General features: G+C 43.8%; 1 non-coding gene across 1 annotated transcript; it reads right to left on the reverse strand.

Moving 5' to 3' along the window:
- Positions 1-1,149: 1,149 nt before the first annotated feature.
- Trnaa-cgc lies at positions 1,150-1,221 on the reverse strand. The gene has a single exon. It is a non-coding gene; the product is annotated as a tRNA-Ala (tRNA).
- Between the last annotated feature and the right edge of the window lie 10,741 nt (positions 1,222-11,962).

The following is an 11,962-nucleotide window of genomic DNA, read 5'->3' on the forward strand; positions in this document are numbered from 1 at the left end:
TTCATTGGAAATGCCGAGTGGCTAGGGACTCTGGTCAGGTAGACCGTTCGCCTGGTGCAAGTCTTTCGAGTTGACGCTACTTCGGCCACTTACGTGTCGATGGGGATGAAATGATGATCATAAGGACAACACAACACCCAGTCCCTGAGCGGAGAAAATCTCCGACCCAGCCGGGAATCGAACCCGGGCCGTTAGGTATGACATTCCGTCGCGCACAGTTTCATTTGTCTCATGCGACAAAGTCAAACACAGCTGCTTAGTTTACAGGCTTCACCAACACGTCTTTCTATGTTGTAACAAGGACTTTTTTTGTAGACTTTTCTCCTCTAATGAAGTAAATATCATACAAAATAGTTTCTTCTGCAATCATGCTGGCCTGTATACCCACTTCAATTGTGGAACAATGATACATTAACACTGTTAAAGCTACTGCAGTGACAGTTTTCGTTATGTCGATGATTTCAGGCGTTTATTTTGTCTATTTCAAAGTAAATTTTTCCTTACTCGGTTGTATTTTTTATTTTCCACTTAAAGTGCACCATGTGTTTTCAAAAATAGTTTATTTTCTTACAGCCGATTGTTGCCAATTCTGGAGCCTGGAAAATTCGTATTTCTGTATATATCTAATCTACTGTCGTGTCACTTCAACAATGAAAATGAAAATGAAATAATGAAAAATGAAAAAAAGTACTTACAGTAAAATGTCTACTTTAGTACTTGAATATCATGCAGTTTTCCCCTGTATAGAAAACCTGTTGAAAGTTTCACTTTTTGACGTAGAATCACTGCATCTGCGCAGCGTAACATAAATTCAACTGTCACTTGTTTTTGTACGCAATGTCCAACAGAAACAAATCTTACGTTAGGCACCGAAAATGACGGTTGAATCAATGTTACGTTAAGAAATTATAGTGACTCTACGCCAAAAATTGCAACTTTCACCCGGTATGTGAAACTGCATGAGATTCATATGGCTGCCCCTGGAGGTGGAATAACCCGTAATCGCTATTGCTAATTAAAAAAAAAGCCTTCTGATCGATGTGACTTATACAGTGATAATAAGCCATTGTCTGCGCGTAAGATTCAAAAACGAGTAATCATATGTTTCTGCCAATTGCTGCAAATAATAGTAAACACACAAAAATAATTTGGAGGAGCTGGGATTTGAACCCAGGACTTTCTGCATGCGAAGCAGACACTCTACCACTGAGTTACACCCCCACTACATGATTTCATCCGTAGATACGTATCAGATCGTAGCAACAAGTTGTCATCACGGCCACCATACGGCGCTAGTGTCATAAGATGTAGGGCATGTATTTCACTGAATAACATTTGTTTATCTCTCTGGTACCTGTGATATTCCGTTGCATAGATCATTTACCTCGTATATATCAAGTGACAACATGAAAAAATGTGACATCACAGGAGTGCAGAAGAGTGCGAAGAAATGTTTGTCTAATACGTAGCGAAGGACGCGGTACGCTGCTGCCACCTACCAGCAGTTCAAGGAACGTCTACGCGGCAAGCGACTCGCTTCCGACAGCTCTCCCGCATACCTACACCGCCGCGCATGCGCACTGCGGCGCCGATTGTTGCGCATGTCCGCGTGCGCGGACAACTCGAATCGACCGCCGGCTCCAGATGACTGCGCAGGACCGGTGGATGCTGCGGAGGGGTAAGGGCGCGCAGAAAGCGCGAGACAATTTAACGAGAGCAGACATCGCGACAGAAATTAGACTCCGCGGCGCGTGAGTGCGACAAACGCGGTAGCATAGAGGAAACTCTGAGTCCAGTCCCGCGCTCTAAACGCGCGTTTACGTGACGTTAGACTGCGAGACACGTTTCGTGAAACCAGATTCGCGAAAGTGGCTTCGTAAGTGACTCCATTTTCTACATCTACAGCAACATCATTACTCCGCAAGCCACAGTACTATGTGTGGCAGGAGGTACCCCGTACTAGTCATTTCCTTTGCTGTTCCACTCACAAATAGAGCGAGGGGGAAATGATTGTCTATATGCATCCGTAAGATAGCTAATTTCTCGTATATTGTCCGCAGCTTGTGGTCTTGCGGTAGCGTTCTCGCTTCCCGCGCACGGGGTCCCGGGTTCGATTCCCGGCGGGAGCAGGGATTTTTACTGCCCCATGTTGACTGGGTGTTCTTCCTCATTATTTTGTCATTATTAACTCGCAAGTCGCCGAAGTGGGGTCAACTAAATAGGACTTGCCATACGGCGGCCGAACATCCCCGCATGGGGCGTCATTTCATTTCATTTCTCGTATCTTATCTTTGTGGTTCCTATGCGAAATGTATGTTGGTGGTAGTAGGATCAGTCTGCAGTCAGCTTCAAACGCCGGTTCTGTAAATTTCCTCATACGGGAAACTCCCCGTCGCACTCTCATCAGAGTTAGTGGTAAAATGACCCAGTGGATAGCTTGCCAAAACTGAACGTAGATGAAGCATGAAAACAGGAAGGTGTGCTGAAGTGTGAAAAAAGAAGCAAAATAGAAACATTGTGTAACATCGAGCGCACTGGAAAAAATATGGCGTCGTGGTTAAGAGGTCTCGGTGTTGAACTGCTACGCGGACGATTCAGGTTCAAAACTCATTCATATTATTTACCTTTTTCTTTCACAAAATTGTGAACTTTTCAGTCCGGTCATTGAACTGTTTGTTCTCTTTCTGTAGTCTTGGCAGTCGCCATACAATACATAGGTTATAGAATATGAGCCATGTGGTAAGAATACGTTATCGTCGCAAATGTGATGAATAGTGAGGACGACGGTTCAATCCCGCGTCCGGCCATCCTGATTTAGGTTTCCCGTGATTTCCCTAAATCGCTCCAGGCAAATGCCGGGATGGTTTCTCTGAAAGGGCACGGCCGACTTCCTTCCCTGTCCTTCCCTAATCCGATGAGACCGATGACCTCGCTGTTTGGTCTCTTTCCCAAAAAAACCAACCAAACCAACAAAACAATAGTGAGAACAGGCGAGGTACCACGTAGACGTCTCAGAGAAATGAAAACAACAAGTAAACGTGTGTGAACTGTGCTACAGGAAAGGAACTCAAGAGTAAAAACGTCCGAAACGGAACGCTGATTTGTCAGAGCGCAGAGAAACTGTGTGATTGTAAAACTGTTGCGTTCATTTGTTGCAGCTTATGTGGCAAACTATCATGTTTTCATCATTTCCTTGGGAGTAATCACATTCACAGAACGAGATTTTCACTCTGCAGCGGAGTTTGCGCTGATATGAAACTTCCTGGCAGATTAAAACTGTGTGCCGGACCGAGATTCGAATCCGGTACCTTTGCATTTCGCCGGCAAGTGCTCTACCAACTTTCAGGAGTGCTAGTTCTGCAAGGTACGCAGTAGAGCTTCTGTAAATGAAACTTACTGGCAGATTAAAACTGTGTGCCCGACCGAGACTCGAACTCGGGACCTTTGCCTTTCGCGGGTAAGTGCTCTACCATCTTTTTTTTTTTTTTACCTTCTGTGCTATGTTTGTTCCATAAGAGATAGTTGAGCAACGAAGTAAATGTGTACAAGTGAACAAAATCCCTTCTTTTGGAGTTGTGGAAAGAAAGTAGGTCCGCTACATTCTTCCATCATTGTGCGGGAGCGATTTTTATAGGAGAGCCAGGTGTACTTCCGCCCGCTGGCGTCTCAGGTTTGCGTCAGCAATCTATTAGTGCTGCTACACGAGGGCAAAGGGTAAACGAAATAGCCTTCTTGTTGGCGCAAAAGGAATGAGAAACTTAATAGAGAATTTCATTAAAAAATAAAAATAAAATAAAAAAATTAATCCTGAGACTGCACAAAATATCGTTTAATCGTTCTTCAGCTCTGTCGGTAGGACAAAGTTCGGTTCAAGAAATTTGCGTAATTTTCTTTGTATTTCTGTTGTCGTTCGAGCTTTTGAAGTTCTGTCATCAGGTACATCCAATAGTCTGCTGCACTCTTCGTCATAGCCGTTGAGATGTAATGGACGGTCAGTCCTTTGAGCCAGTTGGCCCATCTGAGCTACCGAAGCACGACTCACGACCCGTCCTCACAGCTTTACTTCTGCCAGTATCTCGTCTCCTACCTTCCAAACTTTACAGAAGCTCTCCTGCGAACCTTGCAGAGCTGGCGGTCCTGAAAGAAAGTATATTGCGGAGACATGGCTTAGCCAAAGCCTGGGGGATGTTTCCAGAATGAGATTTCCACTCTGCAGCGGAGTGTGTGCTGATATGAAACTTCCCGGCAGATTAAGGAGTGCTAGTTCTGCAAGGTTCGCAGAAGAGCTTCTGTAAAGTTTGGAAGGTAGGAGACGAGATACTGGCAGAAGTAAAGCTGTGAGGGGCGAGCGTGAGTCGTGCTTCGGTAGCTCAGATGGTAGAGCACTTGCACGCGAAAGGCAAAGGTCCCGAGTTCGAGTCTCGGTCGGGCACACAGTATTAATCTGCCAGGAAGTTTCATATCAGCGCACACTCCGCTGCAGAGTGAAAATCTCATTCTGGAAGCTTCTGTAAAGTTTGGAAGGTAGGAGACGAGGTACTGGCAGAAGTAAAGCTGTGAGGACGGGGCGTGAGTCGTGCTTGGGTAGCTCAGTTGGTAGAGCACTTGCCCGCGAAAGGCAAAGGTCCCGAGTTCAAGTCTCGGTCTGGTACACAGTTTTAATCTGCCAGGAAGTTTGTCAGATTGAGATTCATATGAACACCTAAATTGTGCAAGGTGGCATATGTCACTCAGTCACTCAGTAGAGATGCGTCGTTCACGAACTAACGGGTCCAAAGGAACGGTTCACCAAGATGAACGGAACGAGTGAGGAACGAATTCTAAGGAACGGTCTTTCATAGTTCACTTCGGTCGCGGCTTTCTACTTACAGTTCCCGGGAACAGGAAACGGTCGGTCTCGTTCCCGCAACGGCGCGTCGGCCGGTCTCGTTCCAGCCTCGGTCTCGGTCTCGGTCTCGGTCTCGGTCTCGGTCTCGGTCTCGGTCTCGGTCTCGGTCTCGGTCTCGGTCTCGTTCTCGGTCTCGCTCGGCCGGACTCGTCCTTCTTCGCGTGGTCGCTCGTCGCAGTTCCACTGCCGACTGCTCATAGTTAGTTCAGTATCGAGTTGTTGTTCGTTTCATTCGCTTCGCACGCCCATTCGAGATGTCTTTCAAATCTTTTTTCAATTCTGAACTTTTGGTTCTTTTCGTATTCTATTCAGCGTCCACGACCGGTGATTCAAATGTATTTTATAATTACATAAATTAAATAAAAATTAGCTGGTATGTAATACATACGTCTTTTCAGGAAACAAAACGGCATATCAGCTTAATTCACTATTTCGATAAGTAGCAGAAGAAATACTTGTCAAAAGGCAAGATTCTTTTGTTATCAGATTATTTGAGTTGTCGCTCTAACGAAGTAGGCGAGTGTCAGCAATATGTCTCGTGGTCTTATCGTGGCGTGTTTATCTTCTGTCGTTAGGTCAGACGATAGAAATGCCACTTGCACGCTTAGAGTAGCAGATTGACGGTGACCAACTTTAAACAGAACTTTATTAATTCTCGCACACATTTATTAAAATAATAACAAGCATAAACCTTACTTAACTTGGTTCTGGATGCTATTTACAATTGACAATCTGAAGTTCCTTTGGTCTTGATACGTTAATCTTATTCTCACATATATGTCTGATGCTTGACAAAAGATTGGTACAGACTAATGCAGACTGGTACAGACTGGTGCAGACAAATGGAGACTCACTAATCGGAGGTCCGTACACTCGTTATAATACCTCACACGTTCAGGTATCACTGCGCGAGTGTGATCCACGAGGAGAAAAGGTTCTACATTAGCAGCAATATCATTGGCTGCGTGACATATTAATACGCGGATCGGCGGAAGCAGAATTTGGTCCATCTCTAAGACAGCGCCATCTCGTAGTGCGGAGACGGACGAGCGCTGTGCCTGCGCTGTTGTGCTTAGCGGGGTGCGCTCTAGTGGGAAAGTTGTGTACGCACTGACGACGCGGAACTATGTACACAACAGTTATCTATCTAGTCGTATCGTTGCTAAATGATGTGATGTGGAACAAGCTGTGGTAGGCCGGCCGCGGTGGTCTAGCGGTTCAGGCGCTCAGTCCGGAACCGCGGGACCGCTACGGTCGCAGGTTCGAATCCTGCCTCGGGCATGGATGTGTGTGTTGTCCTTAGGTTAGTTAGGTTTAAGTAGTTCTAAGTTCTAGGGGACTGATGACCACAGATGTTAAGTCCCATAGTGCTCAGAGCCAAGCTGTGGTAGAGAAGGCAAATGGTCGACATCGGTTTATTGGAAGAATTTTGGGAAAGTATGCTTCATTCGTATTGATAACACAGCTCTTCAACAAAATGATAGATGGATACTCAGTACCCAACAAGATAAAGCTAGGTTACATTAGACCATATTTAAGAAAGGAGATCGCAAAATTTGTTCAAACTATCGAGGAATTTGTGTTTCAAACACATCAATGAGAACTTTTGCGAAAGTAATCAAAAACAAAATGGAAAAAACATTAGTGCCCAAGACGAACAATGTGGTTTCACGGCTGGGAGATCATGTTAGACCATATTTTCACATTACGACACATTTTGGAGAAATGTAGGGAAAAATCAAAAAAATTATAGGATTAATTTTCATAAATCTAGAAAAAGCGTATCATACCGTTCCAAGAAAATTTTTAGCTGTCTGCAGATTATTGTTATGCGACATTGGATGATTGGAAACATGTAGCTTGGTCGGACGAGCCTCGGTTCAAATAGTATCAAGCGCATGGAAGTGTACGGGTATGGAGACAACCTGAGGATGACGAGGGTTTCAGTCATGCAGTGGAAACATGGCTACGCCTACAGGACAACAGCTTTTACCAGCAGGGAATACATGCTCTTCCACTACGTTGGCGTACGACCATAGAACGTGATGGAGACTACGCAGAAAAGTAAGGCAGGGACAAGTCATGTTGATGTATATTGTCACCAAATTCTGACTCTTAACAATAAACATGTTCTGAGAAAAAAAAAAGTGGGACGTTACTTATTGAACGACCCTTGTATTGCCGGCCGGGGTGGCCGAGCGGTTCTAGGCACTACAGTCCGGAACAGCGCTGCTGCTACGGTCGCAGGTTCGAATCCTGTCTCGGGCATGGATGTGTGTGATGTCCTTAGGTTAGTCAGGTTTATGTAGTTCTAAGTTCTAGGGGACTGATGACCTCGGAAATTAAGTCCCATAGTGCTCAGAGCCATTTAAACCATTTTTTGAACCTGTCCACCAAAGTCACCAGATCTCTCGATTTTATTTATCCTTTGTGGTCTACTGCGTAGAGAAGAATGTGTCATCGCTGCCCCCTCCATCTTCGTCACGTGATCGTGCTGGTATTTTCCAGGACGAATGGCATGAGATTCTCTTGAAAATGGTACAGGACCTGTATTTATCCGTTATGAGACGGTTAGAAGCTGTTTTGATCGCCAACGGCTTCCCTACACAGTATCAGGAATAGTAATGTATTGAATTTTTGCTGGTTCATATTTCTGACCACACCCTGAACGTTTTTAACGTTTACATAAGTAACGGAACTTATCACCACCCTTGAAATCTGACAGAGATCTAAGGGGTGTTAGTGACATAATTGCTAATATAGTGATCACTGGTACCTCAGTATGTACCCACTTCAGTGTGTTGGTTATTTTTTCTCTGCGCCTGACAGTCTTCCCACAAACACATTGCATAATTTTACTGCCTGCTGTTTCTCGCTCCGCCGTAAGTGACTATGCCAGTCAGTATAGACGTCTTGCGTCCATGTGCCCACACAACACCAGAGCTGCTGCCCAGCGGAAAATAAACATTAATGTCTTGCTGTTGCCACATGTACTTCGACGCAACTTACTAGCCAACCTATATCTACATCTACATCTGCACAGACACTCTGCAAATCACATTTAAGTGCTTGGCAGAGGGCCCATCGAACCGACTTCACAATAATTCTCTATTATTCCGATGTCGAACAGAGCGCGGAACAAGTGAACAGCTACAGGGTGTTCAAAAAGTCTCTCCGCAGTGCCGTATGATTGTTAGCCGCGCGTGCCGAATGCCGCAGTCAACATACCGAAATGACATCAACTTTTGTACTCCTGTCTTCCTCAGTTGCGTGTAATATTACGATATATTGATAATTTTTACTTATGGACTTTATATATATTTATAGTGTTGGCAAAAGAGCCAACAACGTGTTACAACTGAAGGCCGAAATCACGCGTTTTAGCTCACGCAAGCTAGCGTGAGGAGGGAAGAACTATACTGACGTGAGGTCTCGAACATGACAAGGAATGAGAGTTCAGAAAGCGGACATAATTAATTTGATACTTAACTTTAATCCATTAATGAAGTGCGTCGCTCTTGACGGTACATGGTTCACAATATTATCTGTTCAGAAGACATATAGTAACTGAATATGGCGCCTTGCTAGGTCGTAGCAAACGACGTAGCTGAAGGCTATCCTAAACTGTCGTCTCTGCAAATGAGAGCGTCTGTAGTCAGTGAACCATCGCTAGCAAAGTCGGCTGTACAACTGGGCCGAGTGCTAGGGAGTCTCTCTAGACTAGACCTGCCGTGTGGCGGCGCTCGGTCTGCAATCACTGATAGTGGCGACACGCGGGTCCGACGTATACTAACGGACCGCGGCCGATTTAAAGGCTACCACCTAGCAAGTGTGGTGTCTGGCGGTGACACCACAATATATATATATATATATATATATATATATATATATATATATATATATATATATATATATATACACGCAAATGCATACACGAACAGATCACAGATACTTCAATAATTACACTCGAAAGTTTGTCAATAACATTCGATCTTTGGCAAAAACATTTGAAGTCGGCAACAGAAACCAAATCATTGCATTGAAACAAGCGTTCAGTTCACAGTGCTGTGGAATGTGGGGGGAAAACCGCAAATTGGCATTCATAAGAAGAAGAACAACACCAAAAATGCAACAGGAGCGTAATATGTAAGAAATTGTCCACGCAACCTGTAAGTACAGTTCAAAACATTACTATTTAATAGGAAATATCAACCACGATAACTGTTTATAACCTATAGGCACTGTGACAAAAATGTAAATTAAATAGCTAACATATGTGCAAATTCCAGGCCACTGATGATGCCTTGCAGAAAATAAAGGCGAAACGCGTATGGCACTAAAATTGTGTTTTATTCAGTTGCTGTCAGACGGTCCATAAGTAAAAATTATCAACATACCGTAATACCGAAATGAAACTCAGTGAAATACAAATTATTAATTTATTCAATTTTACTTACAAATTTTCGCATTAAATGTTGAAAGTGTCCCCCCTATTGTTGAATAAACAATTCAATTCGTCTAATCATGTTTCCAAACACAAGCTGTAACATTTCTTCTGTAACAGAAGCAGTGAAAGCGGATATTGCAGTTTTCAATTGATCGATGGATTTTGGACTGTTTTTATAGACAGCTGCTTTCGCTACAGCCCAGAAGAAAAACTCAGATTGTGTTAGGTCACGCCGTCGTGGAGGCCAAAGTCCCTGTGAAATTATGCGATCACCAAAAACATCAGCAAGCAGTGACATTGAAACGCGAGCTGTATGCTCGGTTGCACCATCTTGTTGAAAATAGCCGTTCAGTATTTCACTTAACACAAGTTCTCCAACAATGGGTACAGAATATCACTGCAGTATCGTTGTGCGTTTATTGTTTCGTTGAAAAACAGCGCATCCACAATCCGACGTGTAGAAATTGCAATCCAAACTCCTATTTTCACGCAATGAACTGGTTCCTCACGAATACACAATGGATTTGCAGTACTCCACATACGAGAATTTTGCGAGTTCACGTACGCGGATAAATGAAACCACGTCTCATCAGTGAAAAACGTTTCATTAAGAATATCCGTTCCATTTTGTTGAACGAAATTTTTGAACCATTGACAATAATGCAGTCTCTTGCCATGATCAGTATTTTTCAGATCTTGCACGACTATCACTTTGTATGGGAAAAGTTCTAATTTTTTCCTTACAGCTGTGTGGGCCGTTACGACACTAACATCGATTTCCTGGGCGAGTTTTCTTACTGCCTTGTTTGGACGCATGGACATTTTATCGAAAATATCGAGTAGTTTATCCTCAGACAAAACGCTAGGACGAACACTTCTCGGTGCATCTGTCACTGAACCCGTTCTTCGAAATTTGTTAGTCAAATCTTGAACAGTATCGCGATGTGAGCGTGTTGTCTCCGGGAAAACTGAAATAAATGTTTGACGACCTGAAACTGTGTCTTTACCGCCAACTTTGAACACTTGTTCGACTAAAACACACGTTCTTCAATGGTTAGCATTTTAACAGTGACAAAAACGATACAAACGAACATAGGAACTATACTTGAACGTTCACGCCGACACGTAATGACACACACCAACGATACTACTGACGCTGGCTGAGATAAACGAAACAGTGGAATGTTGGCAGAGTCCACTTGAAGGGAAGTAACCCAGGCAGCCGAACAATCATACGGCACGCGCGGCCAACAATCATACGGCACTGAGGAGAGACTTTTTGAACTCCCCATATAACTTTCAGTGCGAGGTTTGATTTCCTTTATTTCATTATGATGACCGCTTCTCCCGATGTAGGTCGACGTCAACAAAATTTCTTCGCTTTCGGAGGAAACACTTGGGCCGGCCGGTGTGGCCGAGCGGTTCTAGGCGCTTCAGTCTGGAACCGCGCCACCCATACGCTCGCACGTTCGAATCCTGCCTCGGGCATGGATGTGTGTGATGTCCTTATGTTAGTTACGTTTAAGTAGTTCTAAGTCTAGGGGACTGATGACCTCAGAAGTTAAGTCCCATAGTGCTCAGAGCCATTTGATTCCACACCGCGCAGCAGTATTCTAAAAGAGGACAGACAAGCGTAGTGTAGGCAGTCTCCTTAGTAGCTCAGTTACATTTTCAAAGTATTGTGCCAATAACTCGCAATCTGTACCATCAGAGTACATATATTTGCTAATGAAATTCGTTACAAGTAATTCTCAATTCACGAAAAACAGTGATGTTCATACGTACAACAGTAAAGGGAAAAATGACATTTCCTATGCGTTATTGAAGCTGTCACTTGTTCAAAAAGGAGGACATTATTCAGCAACAAAAATCTTTAATCATTTGCCCAACAACATAAAGTGTCTGGCAGGTAACAGATCAAGTTTTAAATCTAGCTTAAAATAATTTCATTTGGGCAACTCCTTCTACTCCATGGACGAGTTACTGTTTCAGAAATGGTAAAAAAAAGTACCTCTAAATGTAGTTGCATGTGTAGACCCAAAAATTTCGGTAATATTAATATTAGCACTATTCATGTTTGTATATACACTACTGGCCATTAAAATTGCTACACAAAATGAAGAAATGCAGATGAAAAACGGCTATTCTTTGGACAAATATATTATACTAGAACTGACATGTGATTACATTTTCACGCAATTTGGGTGCATAGATCCCGAGAAATCAGTACCCAGAACAACCACCTCTGGCGGTAATAACGGCCTTGATACTCCTGGGCATTGAGTCAAAAAGAGCTTGGATGGCGTGTACAGGTGCAGCTGCCCATGCAGCTTCAACACGATACCGCAGATCATCAAGAGTAGTGACTGGCGTATTGTGACGAGCCAGTTACTCGGCCACCATTGACCAGACGTTTCAATTGGTGAGAGATCTGGAGAATGTGTTGGCCAGGGCAGCAGTCGAACATTTTCTGTATCCAGAAAGGCCGGTACAGGACCTGCAACATGCGGTCGGGTATTATCCTGCTAAAATGTAGGGTTTCGCAGGGATCGAATGAAGGGTAGAGCCACGGGTCGTAACACATCTGAAACCTAACGTCCACTGTTCAAAGTGCCGTCAGTACGAAA

This window comes from Schistocerca americana, chromosome 10 (genome assembly GCF_021461395.2).
Source record: "Schistocerca americana isolate TAMUIC-IGC-003095 chromosome 10, iqSchAmer2.1, whole genome shotgun sequence".
NCBI lineage: Eukaryota > Metazoa > Arthropoda > Insecta > Orthoptera > Acrididae > Schistocerca > Schistocerca americana.